The following is a 12,577-nucleotide window of genomic DNA, read 5'->3' on the forward strand; positions in this document are numbered from 1 at the left end:
AGCACATTCCTCCTTTAACAGAGTACACTCACAGAAACCTTGCAATAGATCTGAAGATGGAAAGGACCCACAGATCCTTACAGATACAGAGAATTCAAATACGTTGTATGAGCTGCCTGGATATTAATTTTATCCATGTGCCACAACTGTGGACAACCCAAAGGGACAAAAACAAAGCCCTGCCACTGCAAGTCACAAATGAAAAAAAATGTATACATTAAAAAATTTATACATTCTTCAGATATTTTGCTCCACAACACAACATTTGAAAAATTAACCATCAAAAGAGAGAGAGAACACAAGAAAGAACTCTGAGAAGCCCATTGTTCAACTGATGCAGGTTTTCTGTGTTTTGTTTAAGATTCGTACAGTCATCCAAATCATTGACTGACACACCTCTCCTCCTTTCTGTAATACTTCCCTCTTAGTTTTATTTAGTTAATGTTTCACACATTTTCTCAAGGTGCACACCAATGTGTTGCCATCACCCAAGCAAATAAAACATACACAGCTCCAAGGGTTGGGGCAAAAAGCAGAGTCTAATTTGGTCCTGAATAGACTGATTAATATTTTGGCCTCTGCACTTCATAGAGAGGGGGCCTCACAAAGACTTCTCATTCAGGGTGACGTGAGCACAACAACCAGATCATCTGCCGTATTTAGCTCTGTGCTGTCAGTATGTTACGGCTGTGCGTGCACATTAATGCCAGATTCTCCTCACATTTGTGGTTTTAGCATTCAACAATCATATAATCAGGCTAATTGGCTGAGCATAAAATGTGGTCACGTCCTGATGAAAGACAAAATGGACTGCAACTGTTGTGCATCAATAAATCTACTCATCTACAGTAAACTGAATTATCTTTGTCTTTGTAGCATCAGGAACTGCACAACACCAAGGTCCCCTTATTCTGCATTCACATGATGACATTGTGCAACAGGCAGTAAATCTGATTTTCTATCATTTTCGATGAGGGAACCACAAAATATTCTGCCACTTCTGGGTGTGAACAGCAGCCGCACACTGACGGGACATGCTGTCAATGCAGCATCAAGGACAAACCGGCTGTCGATTTACCTTTAACAATGGTGAAAAGCAGCTGTTGACAGCTAAACTACTTTAGTGCAGACTGCAGACAGACCCAGATAGGTGTAAACAGAAAATAGACAAAGAGAGAGATATTTAAAAGAACACTTAAGGAAGCAGAGTTTCCCATTTTAACATGGTCCAAAATTCAAATTCTGCTGTGCCTTTTAATTAAGTAGCTTATAAAGTTTGGAATCTTATGTATCACTCAATTTATTTTCATTTTTATATAGCACCAAATCACAACAGAGTTGCCTCAAAGCATTTCACACAGGTAAGGTCTAACCTTACCAACCCCCAGAGCAACAGTGGTAAGGGAAAAACTCCCTCTGAGGAAGAAACCTCAAGCAGACCAGACTCAAAGGGGCGACCCTCTGCTTGAGCCATGCGACAGACATAAATTACAGAGCAATTCACGGACGAATATACAAGAAATGCTATTGCCGCACAGGACAGGAGGGTCGCCAACACAAATACAACTCCCATCTCTGGATGGAGCTGCACCTTAAACAGAGAAAAAACAGAATCAGGCATCAGAAAGACAAAAAATACTGTATAATTTGCCAGCATTAAACAACAAGAAAAACAGAAGAAATACTAAGGTGATCGCCGGCCACTAGCCCTAAACTTCACTAAAAGACACAGAATTTAGGTAAAGTTGAGGCCGCAGTCCGCTCTAATTACTAATAAATGAATTAAAAGAGTTAAAAAAAGCGTAAAACAAAACTGTACCAGTACGCTAGCCATATGAAAGGGAAAATAATTGCTTCTTAAGTCTGGACTTGAAAATCTCCACAGTATCTGACTGAATTATTGATGCACAAATGTCAAAAATAATAGATGAGTAAAAGAAACACAAGATGCGTACATATACATTCAAGTAAGTTTTTTCTGTTTGTTTTAAATTATGCCATGTTGTGCTCCATTTCATATATTTTATGTATATGCATACTGGGCATGCCACTACTTTGCATTTTGTGACTGTAGTTGGCTATCCACCCTACAGATATAGCTTAGTGATTCCATTAAATGAGTACTTGCACAGCAAGGATGCAACTGGTAGCTAACTTCTTGAGTATGAAGAAATACTGTTCTGGTCATTCAGCGCAGCAATTAGCTGTAACTAAGCAGGGATGGAAATTAATTCAATTTTATCAATATCAAAGCCACTGGCGACTCACTGACGCCTGTTCTGTTGCTGATATTTGCAAAGTCGTTGTTTCATTTATTTATTTCAGCCGATGTACTTCGGGAAGGCTGAGGCTCTGTCGCGATCTGAATTAAACATTTGAGAAAGCACCAAAGCAGAAGGCTTTTTTAAAAAAAAAATCGGATTAGAAAGACATTCTGTTCATTACCTTTATAAACAGAATTTCTAGGCGCAGTCAGGAAGTAAAGGGGATCCGGTTTGGGAACCACAGAATCTCATCTCTGTTGTTTGCGGACGATGTGGTTCTGTTGGCTTCGTCAAATCAGGACCTTCAGCGTGCACTGGAGCGGTTTGCAGCTGAGTGTGACGCGTCCGGGATGAAAATCAGCACCTCCAAATCCGAGGCCATGGTTCTTGACCGGAAAAAGGTGCTTTGCCCTCTTCAGGTCGGTGGAGTGTCCTTGCCTCAAGTGGAGGAGTTTAAGTATCTCGGGGTCTTTTTCACGAGAGAGGGATGGATGGAGAGTGAGATCGACAGACAGATCGGTGCAGCATCTGCAGTGATGCTGTCGCTGTGTCGGACCGTCCTGGTGAAGAGAGAGCTGAGCAGGGGGGCAAAGCTCTTGATTTACCGATCGATCTACGTTCCGACCCTCACCTATGGTCAAGAGATTTGGCTCATGACCGAAAGAAAAAGATCACGAGTACAAGCGGCAGAGATGGGTTTCCTCCGCAGGGTGGCTGGGTGTTCCCTTAGTGATAGGGTGAGAAGCTCGGTCACTCGGGAGGAGCTTGGAGTCGAGCCGCTGCTCCTCCATGTCGAAAGGAGCCAGCTGAGGTGGCTCGGGCATCTTTTTCGGATGCCCCCTGGACGCCTCGCTGGAGAGGTGTTCCAGACACGTCCCATCGGGAGGAGGCCCCGGGGAAGACCCAGGACACGCTGCTGGAACTACATCTTGCAGCTGACTTGAGAACGCCTCAGGGTTCCCCCGGAGGAGCTAGGGGAGGTGTGTGTGGCTCGGGAGGTCTGGGCAACTTTGCTTGAGCTGCTGCCCCTGCGACCTGACCTCGGATGAAGCGGAAGAAAATGGATGGATGGGTGGATGGATGGATAGAAAGACAAAATCAGCCAGGTAATGTCAATTTAACCAGACTGACTTCAAATACAACCCCAATTGAGATGCCATCTATTGAGATATCCCATAATCCTTTTCGTACCAGGGGGTTGCTGTGGTATATAAACCTATAAACCCAGAGAATATATTCACCAGAGTTTTAGGTACAATATACAAAGAGTTTAATGCTGTTGTCCGTGTGAAGCGGTTAAAGATTTTGCAGCCTGAGCGTCTCAATGCATTTCTCCTGTCGTGAAACTTTACCCATAATGCACTGCAGCCTGTCTTTCCAAACACTAAAACCTTCAAACAAACTAAAACGTATAGCTGATATTTTCACTTTATAAAACCCAGACGTGATGTTAATTTAAATAACTTGTCTGGAATTATTTTGGTTAAAATTTAACTCAGTTAAAACTGTATGCCTGTTAATGACTTGTGTGATATGCCGGCGCGTCTGTATGGTGTGAAGAGAAAATGTCTATTATCCTTCCTCCTCCACTTCTTTTTCCTTGGTCACCAGTCTCTTTTGATGACAGAACGCTAACCATGATTTGCAAATCCTCTTCAACCTATATTCAACTGAGTGCAGCAGATATCTGAAACAATCATGCAGATGGTGATTAAAAGCATCAAATTTGGCAGAAATACTCCTTAGACAATCCTCTTTTGAAAAACCGATTGGCCACTTGACTTTTCAATCGGTGGTCAGGTAGGGGTCAATTGAAGAATTACACAGAGGTCAAAATTAAAAGATGCTCCAATCGTATTGAAAAATATTCTACATTATTTGCCTGATCATAAAGATTCCAAAAAGGTATAGTTTGGACTATCTGTGACTGAATTCTATGGAGTTACGGGATAAAAACAGCAAGAATGGTGACAAAGGTCAGTTTCATTTTGTACAGGGGTCAAAAGTTAAAGTTGCTCCAATTTTGGTAAAACATGATGCAAATTACTGGTTGAGCTAATAGGATTAATAAATGGAATAGTTTGGACAGTGTTCAATGCTTGGTCTCCAAAGTAAAGGTCAAACAAGGTCTATGTCTATTGGATTCTATGATATGTGACATGTTACCCCGTAATGAGGTAAGTAAGGATGATACATGGTCCAAACTATTCCTTTTTAAAACCATGTTAACTCAACTAGTAATTTGCATCACTTTACCAAAATTGGAGCAACTTTAACTTTTGACCCCTGTACAAACCGACACTGACCTCTGTCACCATTCTTGCTGTTTTTATCCCATAACTCCATAGAATTCAGTTCCAGACCATCCAAACCATGATCAGGCAAATAATGTGACATAGGTTTCAATATAATTGGAGCATCTTTTAATTTTGACTCCTGTGTAATTCTTCAATTGACCTCTACCTGAACACCAACTGAAAATTCAAGTGGCCAATCGTTTTTTTCAAAAGAGGATTGTCTGGGGAGTATTTCTGCCAAATTTGATGCTACCCAAAAGGCTCAGCCGTTCACAAGCAAAGATGGGGCGAGGATCACATCTTTGTGAACAACTGCGTGAAAAAAAATAGTCCAACAGTTTAAGAACAATGTTTCTCAATGTTCAATTGCAAGGAATTTAGGGATTCCATCATCTACAGCGGCAAGGCCGAAAACCAACACTAAATGTCCGTGACCTTTGATCCCTCAGGCGGCACTGCATTAAAAACCAACATCACTGTGCAAAGGATCCTACCGCGTGGGCTCAGGAACACTTCAGAAAACCATTGTTAGTTAACACAGTTCGTCACTACATCTACAAGTGCAAATTAAAACTCTGCCATGCAAACCGAAAGCCATACATCAATAACACCCAGAAACGGTGCCGCCTTCTCTGGGCCCAAGCTCATTTGAAATGAACAGATGGTTGAACAGATACAGATGTAAATGGAAGATAAATTATGTACTTTATTAACATTCTCAGATGCTACTGTTTATTCATTTAATTTCATATTAGAGGATGTGATTTTGTCACGTTATGTTTGGCTGTGCCTTATTGTGAAGAGCATGTGATTTGTTTTAGCGTTGGCTGTGCTTTTATTTTGAAGAGCACTTTCTTATTTTCTTCCCTTTCTTCTTCTTCTGGCATGTTTTTTGAGATGCACAGGTTCGCCTTTTCTTCACACAAATTCTGCTTGCATATCGTCAGAGGTAAATTAATAAGTTATATATCCTGTTTGTTTCTCCAAATTTATAACAAGTTTGTGACAATTCATGTCATTGTCAAGCTTATTATTGTCAGAGCGAGACATCGCATGGTGAAACATGTCAGCCTAAAGATTGTTCTAGCAAGGGTGGCTGTTTTCCAGTGCTTTAAGATAGCGGCCCTTGGAAGGCGAAATGAGGTATGGAAAGGGTTGACTGTTCATCTTAATTATTCACCTCTAACTGTATCAGAACAGGTTCAATGTGTTTGCTCATTGGTCATTCATTTATAAGTGAAGCGGTACATGACAGGCTAAAAATTTTATTAAATTCAAAGGGAGCATGTGATGTCTTATGTTTAATTAGTATCATTGTTTAAGGGAATATTTCACTTACGTATGATTCACATTTGGAACATTTCTGTGTGAAACTATAGCAATGTCGGTTTTTGCATTTTTCTGTTTTCTGTAGTTTTCACGGTGCATGTGAACAAGAAGAAATAAAGTGGCACCCGTACGAAACTCTACGTCTTATTTATTTAATCGAAGAGGCAGCTACAACAGATAGTGGTGTACTTGCTCATCCCTACTACACACACTTATTTTCTAACATACGAGGTCTGTCAATAAAGTATAGGTCCTTTTTATTTTTTTCAAAAACTATATGGATTTCATTCATATGTTTTTACGTCAGACATGCTTGAACCCTCGTGCGCATGCGTGAGTTTTTCCACGCCTGTCGGTGACGTCATTCGCCTGTGAGCACTCCTTGTGGGAGGAGTCGTCCAGCCCCTCGTCGCAATTCCTTTGTCTTAGAAGTTGCTGAGAGACTGGCGCTTTGTTTGATCAAAATTTTTTCTAAACCTGTGAGACACATCGAAGTGGACACAGTTCGAAAAATTAAGCTGGTTTTCGGTGAAAATTTTAACGGCTGATGAGAGATTTTGAGGTGATACTGTCGCTTTAAGGACTTCCCACGGAGCGAGACGTCGTGCAGCACCTCCCAGGCGCCGTCGTCAGCCTGTTTCAAGCTGAAAACCTCCACATTTCAGGTTCTATTGATCCAGGACGTCGTGAGAGAACAGAAGTTTCAGAAGAACTCGGTTTCAGCATTTTATCCGGATATTCCACTGTTAAAGGAGATTTTTTTAATGAAAGACGTGCGGGCAGATTGCAGCGTCGGCTCGCAGCCGCCGCGACGCTCCGCCACAGGAAAAACACCTCCGTTGGAAGCCTTAAGGACAAGTTGGAACACGTCCAGCTGTTAAACAATTTCTCATATACTCACTCCACTGAACGCCATCAAAAGCCGCCTGGATTTTACAAATGGTTATCAACACGGAGGTGTTTTTCCTGTGCCGCCGCACCGCACCGGCTGCGTCCCGAAGCGCGGACCCGTCCGCACGTCTTTCATTAAAAAAAAAATCTCCTGTAACAGTGGAATATCCGGATAAAATGCTGAAACCAACTTCTTCTGAAACTTCTGTTCTCTCACGATGTCCTGGAACAATAGAGCCTGAAATGTGGAGGTTTTCAGCTTGAAACAGGCTGACGACGGCGCCTGGGAGTGCTGCACGATGTCTCGCTCCGTGGGAAGTCCTTAAAGCGACAGTATCACCTCAAAATCTCTCAGCCTTAAAATTTTCACCGAAAACCAGCTTAATTTTTCTAACCGTGTCCACTTCGATGTGTCTCACAGGTTTAGAAAAAATTTTGATCAAACAAAGCGCCAGTCTCTCAGCAACTTCTCAGACAAAGGAATTGCGACGAGGGGCTGGACGACTCCTCCCACAAGGAGTGCTCACAGGTGAATGACGTCACCGACAGGCACGGAAAAACTCACGCATGCGCACGAGGGTTCAAGCATGTCTGACGTAAAAACATATGAATGAAATCCATATAGTTTTTGAAAAAAATAAAAAGGACCTATACTTTATTGACAGCCCTCGTAAAAGGAGGATGGGGTGATTAAAAATCTTAATTTTTTTAAAGTTGCGGGAACCGCAGGCTAATTTTCTGGGAGGGGAAACTCCATCTCATACTAACAATAACAACTTTGTAATAACCCACAGACATGACAGACAAGTCATGCTGCCAACATATTTTGACAGTTAACACTTCTTTATCCCATGAACAATGAAGAGAAAAGCTTGTGGATTCTCAGTAAAGAGGAACCAAGAAAATAAACAAGAGTAGATGCTCAAAATGCTTGGGTGAAATTGTGTCAAACATGAAACATACCATCGCAGAAATGTTGACACTGCTAACTGTTATCACCTCATAGTCACCACTGAGTCATAAACAACAGATCAGGTGCTCCTGCTGGCATCACAATGCCATCAGTTCTTTTAGGAGCAAACATCTCAAATAACCAAATATGGAGTGACCACATTTTCTGTTGGTGACTTCACCTCGGTGACAGACTCCTGTGAAAATTCTGCATCCAACAGCCAGAAGAGAGGAGGCTATGCTAAGGTAACTAGAAAACATTGAATGGAAAAAGATAAGGCGGCCCAGTCTTACACCCAGTGCAAAGCAGAGCGCAGTGCATATGACCCGTGGATAAAATCTCCAATTATTAAAAAATGAATAAATAAATACTGCAGGACTTACACTTCTGTATCAGAAAGGTTTGATTATGAAATAAGAATCATTGCCATGACTGTGCGTGTATCTATCACCAGAAGTTATGCAGTGATATCAGGGCTGCAGCCATCAAATATTTTTGGAAGAGAGAAGGCAAGAGTCCCTTTATACAGAGAGTAGTGACAACTGAACATCTCACCATCTGGGGCCCAATTGTGCTGAACTACTGAATGAACCTTTTATTTTTCATAGTTTTTTTTTAATCACTTAACCACATACAGCAACACATCCAGACACAGGTATTTATCAAAATAAATATAAAAATACTTAAGCTATCGAAATTTACAATTTATGAAGATTTAATTAATTTAAAGCCTGATTTACGCTTCTGCAGCTCTGTAACATGCAATGACGTGCGTGACAGTTTTAAAGTTCTCAGTCGCTGGATTATGCTTTATTTTGGATTAATTTGACCCTCAACAAGCTTTTCCTTCTACAATCATCACCTCCAATTCAAAAGGTAATGTGTACAATTTCCTATTTTTCTGACTCCATGTTGTAAATTTGCAGACTTTTCTGCCAAATGTATGTGATCCCAAAATGTAATCAGCGTGCGCACTGCAAAGACTATTAAAATATGAGAGGAAAGAGTGAAAGCAGAAAAGTGTCAAATCACAGCCTTTTGCGCTGTCAGATTTAGCAGGTGCACGTCCAGACTGTGAGTCCATGTCTGAGCACAGTTTGGAAAAATAAACAGTCGGGCATATAATCACGGAAATGATGCCAGTCCCACATGCTTGGGGTTTTTAATGGAAATACACTGCATTCAGACAGGACATTTTATCCGATGCAAGTGAAAAATCTATTATACAAAATCTGTTATATACTGTGTTTATTACATGGAAAACAATACAAAAAACATTGGGACTTTTTTTTGTCCGGTGACTGCGAATATCCAGTGTATACAATGACAGTTTAGGTGAGTTTTACTATACATGGAACTGAACAATAAATTTACCTCTCAAAACTTTGATGATGAAGTCGGCTTCCATCCCACATGGCTGACTTTATTTTTCTGAATTTTTCTTTTGTTGTTTTGTTCTTTTGTTCGAATCTGAAGGGAATCTGTACATCTTGAAGCCCTTGTTGTGTCTATTTGTGCATCCAAATGCCCAACAACCTGGCATTTTCAGCAAATGAATAATAATAAAAGAGCTGGGTTTACATACAAACAGTTTAACAGCGTATGCTATTTTGGCCCCAAGATGGCACCACGGGTCACATGACCTTTTTTTCCGACTCTCTCAATAAAGGGACTCTAGAGTAGGCTACACCCCCCCCCCCACCCCACCCCCCACCCCATTGACGCTCTAGGTAGCATTTACATAGAGAGAATGCTTGATAGCATTTTGCCTTTTTCAAATACCAGTGGAAGTCATTTCCCACAACTTTGGCTTTACATCTTTTCCAAAGTTACAAACTATGGGCTTGTCTACAAGGGCTTGAAACCACGAGACTGTTTTCTTCCACCTTTGTAACACAGGGTCATTCCAAATCAAATCAAGTAATATCCAAAAAGGTTCCAGCAGCACCACCTTTGATTTACATCATAGTCGATCTCTGTGTGCCATTTGGTCCCAAAAGAATGTAGGAAACAGGTTTTCTGTAATATGTGTATGAGTTTTGCTTTTATACCCCATTATATGGGGGTAGGTTTAGGTCTACATCTGATGGCTGTCATTCAGGTAGGTTCTTCACAGGGCCACAATTCTTGAAATATAAATGCTAGAAGCATGAAATTTACAGCATCATCTCATTTTTCTCTGCTGGTTACAAAATTTTCAGCCCTAGCCTATGGAGGGTTGATTTCTAGGAAAACACACCTCTGAAAATCTTAATTTCACCCATGTCTTTAAAGCGCTCTGTATGCCATATAAAAATCAATAAATCATGATTCACAGTATCTGATCATTGAGGATGGATCTTTACTGACATTTTAGAACTACTGCTGAAGGACTCACCTGTTTTAGTGTGTCTGCAGGACCTACTTTAATTAGGGATGAATCTGAAATTTTGTGAAATTCAACCATATTTTTCACCATGTGTGATAAATAGCACCACTGAATAAATAGCACTACATTTTGGCCCATTCCTCCATGCAGATCTCCTCCAGAACAGTGATTTTTTGGGTCTGTCGCTGGGCAACATGGACTTTCAACTCCCTCAACAAATTTTCTATGGGGTTGAGGTCTGGAGACTGGCTCGGCCACTCCAGGACCTTGAAGTGCTTTTTACGGAGCCACTCCTTCATTGCCTGAGCGGTGTGTTTGGGATCATTGTCATGCTGGAAGACCCAGCCACGTTGCATCTTCAATGCTCTCACAGACGGAAGGCGGTTTTGGCTTAAAATCTCACAATACATGGCCACGTTCATTCTTCCCTTAACATGGATCAGTCGTTCTGTCCCCTTTGAGAAAAACAGCCCCAAAGCATGATGTTTCCACCCCCATGCTTCACAGTAGGTATGTTCTTGGAATGCAACTCAGCATTCTTCTTCCTCCAAATACGACAAGTTGAGTTTTTACCAAAATGTTCTATTTTGGTTTCATCTGACCACATGATATTCTCCCAATCCTCTTCTGGATCATCCATATGCTTTCTGGCAAACTTCAGACAGGCCTGGGCATGTACTGGCTTAAGCAGGGGGACAGGCATGGCACTGCAGGATTTGAGTCCCTCTCTGCGTAGTGTGTAGCCTTTGTTTCTTTGGTCCCAGCTCTCTGCGGGTCATTCATCAGGAACCTCCGTGTAATTTAATTTAATTAATTAATTTTAATTTAAATTAATTGGCTTATAATGCACCAAATCACAACAAAAGCCGTCTCAAAGTGCCTTACATGAAACAATTCAACATAAAATTAAAATAAATAATTAAAAATGAATACAAAAAAATTTAAAATACAACCCCTGGCAAAAATTATGGAATCACCGGCCTCGGAGGATGTTCATTCAGTTGTTTAATTTTGTGGAAAAAAAGCAGATCACAGACATGACACAAAACTAAAGTCATTTCAAATGGCAACTTTCTGGCTTTAAGAAACACTATAAGAAATCAAGAAAAAAAGATTGTGACAGTCAGTAACGGTTACTTTTTTAGACCAAGCAGAGGAAAAAAATATGGAATCACTCAATTCTGAGGAATAAATTATGGAATCACCCTGTAAATTTCCATCCCCCAAACTAAAACCTGCATCAAATCAGATCTGCTCGTTGACATTGACCCTATGCCATGACATTGATCCTGTGTGTCTTTTCGCAAGGAACGTTTTCACAGTTTTTGCTCTATGGCAAGATGTTCTATCATCTTGAAAAATGATTTCATCATCCCCAAACAGCCTTTCAATTGTCCAAAATATCAACATAAACTTGTGCATTTATTGATGATGTAATGACAGCCATCTCCCCAGTGCCTTTACCTGACATGCAGCCCCATATCATCAATGACTGTGGAAATTTAGATGTTCTCTTCAGGCAATCATCTTTATAAATCTCATTGGAACGGCACCAAACAAAAGTTCCAGCATCATCACCTTGCCCAATGCAGATTTGAGATTCATCACTGAATATCACTTTCATCCAGTCATCCACAGTCCACAATTGCTTTTCCTTAGCCCATTGTAACCTTGTTTATTCTGTTTAGGTGTTAATGATGGCTTTCGTTTAGCTTTTCTGTATGTAAATCCCATTTCCTTTAGGCAGTTTCTTACCGTTCATTCATAGATGTTGACTCCAGTTTCCTCCCATTCGTTCCTCATTTGTTTTGTTGTGCATTTTCGATTTTTGAGACATATTGCTTTAAGTTTTCTGTCTTGACGCTTTGATGTCTTCCTTGGTCTACCAGTATGTTTGCCTTTAACAACCTTCCCATGTTTTTGTATTTGGTCCTGAGTTTAGACACAGCTGACTGTGAACAACCAACATCTTTTGCAACATTGCATGATGATTTACTCTCTTTTAAGAGTTTGATAATCCTCTCCTTTGTTTCGACTGACATCTCTCGTGTTGGAGCCATGATTCATGTCAGTCCACTTGGTGCAACAGCTCTCCAAGGTGTGATCACTCCTTTTTAGATGCAGACTAAGAGCAGATCTGATATGATGCAGGTGTTAGTTTTGGGAATGAAAATTTACAGGGTGATTCCATAATTTTTTCCTCAGAATTGAGTGATTCCATATTTTTTTCCTCTGCTTGGTCTAAAAAAGTAACCGTTACTGACTGCCACAATCTTTTTCTTGATTTCTTATAGTGTTTCTTAAAGCCAGAAAGTTGCCATTTGAAATGACTTTAGTTTGTCATGTGTGTGATCTGCTTTTTTCTACAAAATTAAACAACTGAATGAACATCCTCCGAGGCCGGTGATTCCATAATTTTTGCCAGGGGTTGTACATCATTAAAAACAGAAGTAAAAGAATAAAAACTACTCATAAG

At 40.6% G+C, this 12,577-nt stretch overlaps 1 protein-coding gene across 1 annotated transcript in view; it reads right to left on the bottom strand.

Moving 5' to 3' along the window:
• Positions 1 to 12,577, bottom strand: part of LOC117509606 (lissencephaly-1 homolog A) — a 98,607-nt gene that overhangs the window by 73,768 nt on the left and 12,262 nt on the right. The gene's annotated exons all lie outside the window — the stretch shown is intronic.

This window comes from Thalassophryne amazonica, chromosome 4 (assembly GCF_902500255.1).
Source record: "Thalassophryne amazonica chromosome 4, fThaAma1.1, whole genome shotgun sequence".
Taxonomy (NCBI): domain Eukaryota; kingdom Metazoa; phylum Chordata; class Actinopteri; order Batrachoidiformes; family Batrachoididae; genus Thalassophryne; species Thalassophryne amazonica.